At 35.7% G+C, this 7,500-nt stretch overlaps 1 protein-coding gene and 1 long non-coding RNA gene across 2 annotated transcripts in view; one reads left to right on the top strand and one right to left on the bottom strand.

Annotated features, from left to right (window-relative positions):
• Nucleotides 1-588, top strand: part of LOC149132624 (uncharacterized) — a 17,768-nt gene extending 17,180 nt beyond the window's left edge. Inside the window, exon 3 of the long non-coding RNA XR_016244216.1 lies at nt 324-588. This is a non-coding gene — a long non-coding RNA (uncharacterized LOC149132624). The remainder of the gene's footprint in view (nt 1-323) is intronic.
• The window catches only part of LOC149132623 (uncharacterized), a 17,303-nt gene that overhangs the window by 6,071 nt on the left and 3,732 nt on the right, over nt 1-7,500 (bottom strand). The gene's annotated exons all lie outside the window — the stretch shown is intronic.

The raw sequence follows: 7,500 nt of genomic DNA, 5'->3' as shown, positions 1-7,500 counted from the left end.
TGTACATAGCTAAAAATTGTTATCCAAGGGACACAACTTATACTAAGCACATTTCCACCAGCTGTGTTTGAACTCCTTTTCTTTTTGATGTACATCAATGGTTCTTAACCAAGGATCATATGCACCTTAAGGGTCTATATGACCTTTGGAGGTTCGTATGATCCTTTTGGCGTGCATACGACCTTGGATGTCCGTATACGATTATGTTGTTTAAATTTATTCGCAATAAACTGGTTATATTTCTACCATGTATAAAATGTTTTAACAATTTGTAATACAGTTCTTTATAATATATAAATCGTTAAATTTTTTAATTGTTTCAGCTTTAAAGCTGTGGTCATGCTGGGGCACCACTGTTGGCTGCGCTACACCTTCATTATTTGAAACCTTCTCTGATATGTGGCATTTGGTGAATGAGGGAGTTGGATGCTGCTGCCCTCATCTGTGTTTCCTGTCATGAGGTAGGCTCATCTGGAACCCCTGGCAGAAGGAGATCGTTTTATTTTGAAGACACCTATTTTCACACCATGCAGGTCTCTCGGGCATTTTGGAAGAATATTGAAGAGCTGTGGGCCCTTGAAACCCAAGCTGTTGCAGTTGCAGTGTCTGGTCCTGTATTTTGATGGTAATGTTGGGATTCTTGGCACTATGCAGTGTTGTTCCGTTCTGTTGTTTGTGTAACTTTCAATGCCAAAGTTTGGTACAAGGCCTTCCAGGATTTTCCAGATGTATATCACTGCATATCTTTCCCAACTTCGTTCTAGGGAGAAGAGTTAAGATTTTTTTAAACATCGAATGGCTGTGAGGGCCCACTCGAATAAAATAGGAATCAAAGAGGTCCATAGGTGAAAAATGGTTGAGAACCTCCAATCGAGACAGTCCTTTTTCTACCCTGAATAAAACTTTGAATTTAACCTGGAAGATAAATGACATTTCCTGGAATGAATAATTGACAACATAAATAAAATATATAGCCACATAATTTGTCTCTCTGCTTGTCTGACTCTCTCGCAATCTATCTCTATATACACATATCTATCCATCTATCTATGACTTTGTGTGTGTGTATGTGTGCGAGAGAGAATTTAGCAAGGCAAAAGAAATTACCATCTCAAAATATAACTGTTTGTTTTAGGACGTGATTTCACACCAGGAATCTCGGAAAACAAATTCATAATCGGAAGAAATATTGTTGAAATTTTATTAAATGCTTTATTTGAAATGCTGAAATTTCAACATAGATTTATTTATCAATAATGTTTATTATTACGCATACAGCAGATTACCACATTATATATACACACACACACACATATATATATAGGGTAATTTACAAAAGCAAAAATAGATTTGTTAGTAATGACAAGTGGAAAAAAAAATAAGGACTGTGGAGCAAGAAGGAAGGAAAATGACACAAAAATTTTTATTTTATAATAATATATCGAAAATATTTTTTAATAAAATTCATAATTTTTTTTCATATCAACAAGCAATAAATTTCATCCAAATGAATGAAGGTTAAAAAATTATAGAATATAAAACATTATGTTCACTTGTATGCGACTTTATTTCTTCAAGAATATAAAAATTGAACATGTATTTGTTCTAACAAGAGAATGGAACGTAGTATTCTGTAGTTCAATTTCATACATCAAATTTTTCTCTTATTACAGTAGTAATAGTAATAATAGTTATAATGAATTAATAATAATGAAGATGATAATAATTATTTCAAATTTTTGCCATAAGGGCAGCTTGGGGGAGGTGGGAATGTGTTGATTACATTGACCCCAGTGTTTAACTGATACTTATTTTATTGACCTCGAAAGGATGAAAAGCAAAGTCAGCCTCGGTGGAATTTGAACTCAGAATGTAGCAACAGGCGAAATACCACTAAGCGTTTCATCCAGTGCACTAACGATTCTGCCAGCTCGTTGCCTTTAATTATGGCTTCAAATTTTACCACAAGGGCAGAAAATTTGGGGGGATGGGGTAATGAGTCAATTACATCGACCCCAGTGTTTGAATGGTTGGATATCAGGACAAACATGCAAATGCTCCAAAAATCTGCCCTCCTTGGAACAGCTCATATGCTTAGAAAACTATTTTCATACCAAGGACTTTTAGTAAGGCTCGGCAATTAATATTGAAGAAAAAAAAAGGGTAAAAACCTGTATTTTATGTACATTCCGCGCAATAAAATATAACAACAATGCCAAGAGTAACAACAGCAATAATTCTTTCTACTAAAGGCACCAAGCCTGAACATTTTGGAGTGGAGGCTAGTCATCTACACTGACCCCAGTGTTCAACTGGTACTTATTTCATCTAGGAGCGACTGTGTGGTAAGTAGCTTGCTTACGAACCACATGGTTCCAGATTCAGTCCCACTGCGTGGCACCTTGCTCAAGTGTCTTCTACTATAGCCTCGGGCCGACCAAAGCCTTGTGAGTGGATTTGGTAGACGGAACCTGAAAGAAGCCCGTCATATATGTGTGTGTGTGTGTGTGTGTGTGTGTGTGTGTGTGTGTGTGTGTGTGTGTGTATGTGTATGTTTGTGTGTCTGTGTTTGTCCCCCCCAACATCGCTTGACAACTGATGCTGGTGTGTTTACGTCCCCCGTAACTTAGCGGTTCGGCAAAAGAGACAGATAGAATAAGTACTAGGCTTACAAAGAATAAGTCCTGGGGTCGATTTGCTCGACTAAAGGCTATGCTCCAGCATGGGCAGTCAAATGACTGAAACAAGTAAAAGAGCAAAAGAGTAACCCTGAAACAATAAAAGGCAAAATAAATCTCAGTGGAATTTGAACTCATTTCATCCGGCATGTTAACAATTCTACCAACTTGCCAGTTGAATAACAATAATCCTTTCTTCTATAGGCACAAGGCCTGGAATTGGAAGAGCAGGATAGTCGATCACATCGACCCTAGTACTTGACTAGTACTTATTCCATCAGCCCCAAAATGCAATATAATAATAATAATAATAATAATAATAATAATAATAATAATAATAATTCATTCTTTTTTGGCCACGAGGGCTTACATAAAACAGCATTTAGAAATAATACATTTCTAAATCTCTCAGAGAGATTTATGCAGTAGTGATACGATGAAGTAGTTGTATGCTGTCAACTTAATGTGACAGTCCCCTGAAGGGAATAATACTACTGTTGACACATTTCCTGTGTTCTTATGTTTACAAGGGGGAGACAAGCACCTCCACCCAAGTCTGCATCCAGATGACTGGTATATTGTCCAGATGTTGTTGCATGTCATTTAATGCTGTTTCATGAAGTAGTTGTATACTGTCAACTTAATGTGGCAGTCCCCTGAAGGGAATAATACTACTGTTGGTTAGACCTAGGAAGCTGCACTGCTTCCTGTCGGCCTTGACACATTTCCTGTGTTCTTATGTTTACAAGGGGGAGACAAGCACCTCCACCCAGCTAAGACATAAACAGGATGATACAATAATAATAATAATAATAATAATAATAATAATGATTTCGAATTTTTGCCACAAGGGTAGCTTGACGGAGGGGATTAAGTCAATTATACTGATCCCAGTGTGTAACAGGTACTTATTTAATTGAACCCAACAGGATGAAAGGCAAAGTTGACCTTGGCAGAATATAAACTCAGAACATAGCAATGAGCAAAATACTGCTAAGAATTTTGCCCAGCATGCTAACAATTCTGCCAGCTCGCTGCCTTAATAATAATAATAATAATAATAATAATAATAATAATAATAATAACAATCCTTTTTACTATAGGCACAAGGCCTAGAATTGGGGGAGGGGGATAATCAATCACATGTGTGTGAACATCTAGTCGTGTTTGTATGTGTAATGCCTCTCTCTTTCTCTTTCTCTCTCTCTCTCTCTCTCTCTCTCTCTCTCCCTCTCTCTCTCATACTCTCACTCATTCTCATAATCTGTACGTATACATTTCTGCACATGGATGTGGTTGTGTGATTAAGAAGTTTGCTTCCCAACCATGTGAGTTCTTTAGTTCAGTTCCATAGCACAGAACCCAAGGGGAAGTGTCTTAAACCCCCAGGCTAACCAAAACCTTGTGAGGGGATATGGTAAATGGAAACTGAAAGTAGCCTGTCATTTGTGTGTGTGTGTATGCATGTGTGTGTGTGTGTGTGTGTGTATGCACATGTGTGCATCTTTGTGTTTGTCACCTCCACAACTTGACAACCAGTGCTAGTTTGTTTATATCTCTGTAATGTAGCAGTTCAGCAAAAGAGACTGATAGAATAAGTATTGAACTTTAAAAAATCTTTAAAAATAAGCATTGGGGTCAATTTATTCAACTAAACCCTTCAAGGCTGTGCTCCAGTATGGCTGCAGTCCAATGACTGAAACAAGTAAGAGATAAAAGGTCTAACTAATTAATGCCTTTTACGAAAAGTAAAAAATTTTTGAACAGAAAATTAACTCCAAAAATAGAAAAATAGTTAGTGTAATATCTTAAAATCAGCTTTCAACAAAAATACAAGTAGAAAATATATCATAAACAAAAAAATATATCAATGTAACAAATACTAAATATAAAAATATTTAATTTTGATTTATACAGAGTGTCCGAGAATTATCAATATATTTCAATGAAATCGGGTAATTTTTTTAAAAACTCATATAATATAATAATATTATATAAAAAAAAAAAATTATAAAGTGAGCTTTTAAAAGAATTGCCCAATTTCACTGAAATAGATAGCTAATTCTGGGACACACTGAATTACAGAGGTGTACGGCAGTATCAAGTTTAAAAAATAATGAGAAGCAAGTTGCAACATTCATTCATAAGTTTCTGAATATGCAGTTTGAAACACGTTCGGCTGCATTACCAGCCATGTGAGCTAAAATATTGTTACAGTATGTGTTTGAATGTTATACCTTTAAGAACCTTAACAATCAAAACAATTGAAGATATAATGAAATTTTATAAGATTATGAAACAATGTTATGAAAATCTATAAATTTATGTGTTAAAATAGAACTAAGATACTTCATTTTTGAATGGAATTCTCGTTTAACCCTTTAGCATTCACATTCCTCTGTTAAATGTAATACTTATTTATTCACATTGTTTCGAATTAATCATGCACTGTCTTGTAGCTTTGAGATTTCGATGATGTGATTGTTTCTTTCTAGAATAACATTGGAGTGTAGATTTGAAATTCTGGATCTGACCAGTTTAAATGTAGAACAGAAAGAATATTTGGGCTGAATTTGGTTGGTTTAAATGCTAAGGGGTTAAGTACCCCATATAACCCCTCAAATTTTCACAAAAGTTTTGCAAATTTGTGTTCTACCCATGTGAATTTATAAGATTACACAAAAACAAAAACAAAAGATTTTTCTGTTCTATTTATGGGCAATTTAGCTGTTATTTTTAACACATTTCATCACCACCTGATACGTTCCTTGTTTCTCCCTATTTTTCTCCCTATAAACACATTCAATAGTCCAATTCTGGGATTTAATAAATAAAAAAATACGGACTGTCTGTATTCTAAACTCTGATTTAAAAAAAAAAGAAATTACAAAAAGAGTGAAAATTTTAGGTTTATGGGGGTTGGGGTGGAGGTTAAAAATTCTTTTGTAAAAATGGATTTTTTTCTATAATCACATGAATTCCTTTGCATAGAACACAAATTTGCACAAATATATTACAAGGAGTAATATATAGGGTACCTTAAACCAGAATTCCACCAGTTTTTGTATTTCGTTTGCTGAGATTAGGGTCAGTCCCACTGCATGCCACCTTGGGCAAGTGTCTTCTACTATAGCCATGGGCTGACCATATTCTTGGCAAACAGAAACTAAACGAAGCCATGTATGCATCTGCATGTGTACATGTATGTGTCTGTGTATATACATGTTTATCTATGTGTTACTTCTTTACTACCCACAAGGGGCTACACACAGAGGGGACAAACAAGGTCAGACAAACGGATTAAGTCGATTATATCGACCCCAGTGCGTAACTGGTACTTATTTAATCGACCCCGAAAGGATGAAAGGCAAAGTCGACCTCGGTGGAATTTGAACTCAGAATGTAGTGGCAGACGAAATACCGCTAAGCATTTCGCCCGGCGTGCTAACGTTTCTGCCAGCTCGCTGCCTTAATCTATGTGTGTGTGTCTGTATGTAAACATGTATATCTATGCGTGTGTCTGTATGTGTACATATATATGTGTGTGTGTGCACGCATGTGTGTATACATGTATGTATATCTGTGTGTGTGTGTGTGTGTGTGTGCACATGTGATTGCATTTGTGTCTTTGAAGATTGAAGGCAACAACAGCGAAGGAATATATTAAGAATAAAAAAATAATAACAGCACAAAAAATAAAGAGTAAATTTCATACACATGCAAAAAAAAAAAAAAAAGAAAGAAAGAAAAATAGGCAAAAATAGAAATTTTAAAATTCAAAAAATCATCACTCCACATTTTCTTCATTCCATTCTCTAATTCATAATTTCAGAAATATTTTGAATGCAGGAAATTAACCATCTACAGATCAAACTTAAAGAACACACACACACACAGTTAATAGATTAGTTACTGCAGCGTTTGTTCTCAGATAACATCTATCATGAACTTTCTGTATTAAAAACACAATAAATATCAGAGAAGGACAAAAATTCATGCCAGCAGTGGCCAGCAACAGCGCCAGGTGTATTTCAGCTGTTTTGGGGTTCTTTCCAAAGGTGTGTTTTGCTTGGATGACAGTCTGTTGCCTCTTGCCATAATATCTATTGTGTTCGTTACACAGCAAGTCAACAAAAGACGTTATCTCAGGACAAATGCTGCAGTATCTGGCCTAACAACATGTGTATATACAATAGATGGTTATTTTAAGTTAACAGAACCTCTATCACACCAAGCAGATTTTAAATGCAATATTTTCTCCTCAAAGCAATTTTAATAAAATATAGGAGATAAATGAACTCTGTTGTCTTGGTAGATGTATATAAGTAACAATCTCAGATATATTACTGTACATATTGCATAGGTAGATGTATGTATTATTTTATATCATTTGGCATATGTCTGCCGTATATATAGATGTCTTCTTTCATATCATACTTAATATCTCAATCATATAGCCAGTCAGTATCTTATACAATAATGCATAACTATCACGTGCTAGGAATGAAATATCATCATCATCATCATCATCGTCGTTTAACGTCCGCTTTCCATGCTAGCATGGGTTGGACGATTTGACTGAGGACTGGTGAAACCGGATGGCAACACCAGGCTCCAATCTAATTTGGCAGAGTTTCTACAGCTGGATGCCCTTCCTAATGCCAACCACTCAGAGAGTGTAGTCGGTGCTTTTACGTGTCACCCGCACGAAAACGGCCACGCTCGAAATGGTGTCTTTTATGTGCCACCCGCACAAGCCAGTCCAGGGGTACTGGCAACGATCTCACTCGAAAATCCAAATATATATATATATACACACACA

This window comes from Octopus bimaculoides, chromosome 14 (genome assembly GCF_046866305.1).
Source record: "Octopus bimaculoides isolate indiv1 chromosome 14, ASM4686630v1, whole genome shotgun sequence".
Lineage (NCBI taxonomy): Eukaryota > Metazoa > Mollusca > Cephalopoda > Octopoda > Octopodidae > Octopus > Octopus bimaculoides.
The sequence above is the reverse complement of the archived record's forward strand: the minus strand, read 5'-3'. Positions and strand labels throughout refer to the sequence as shown.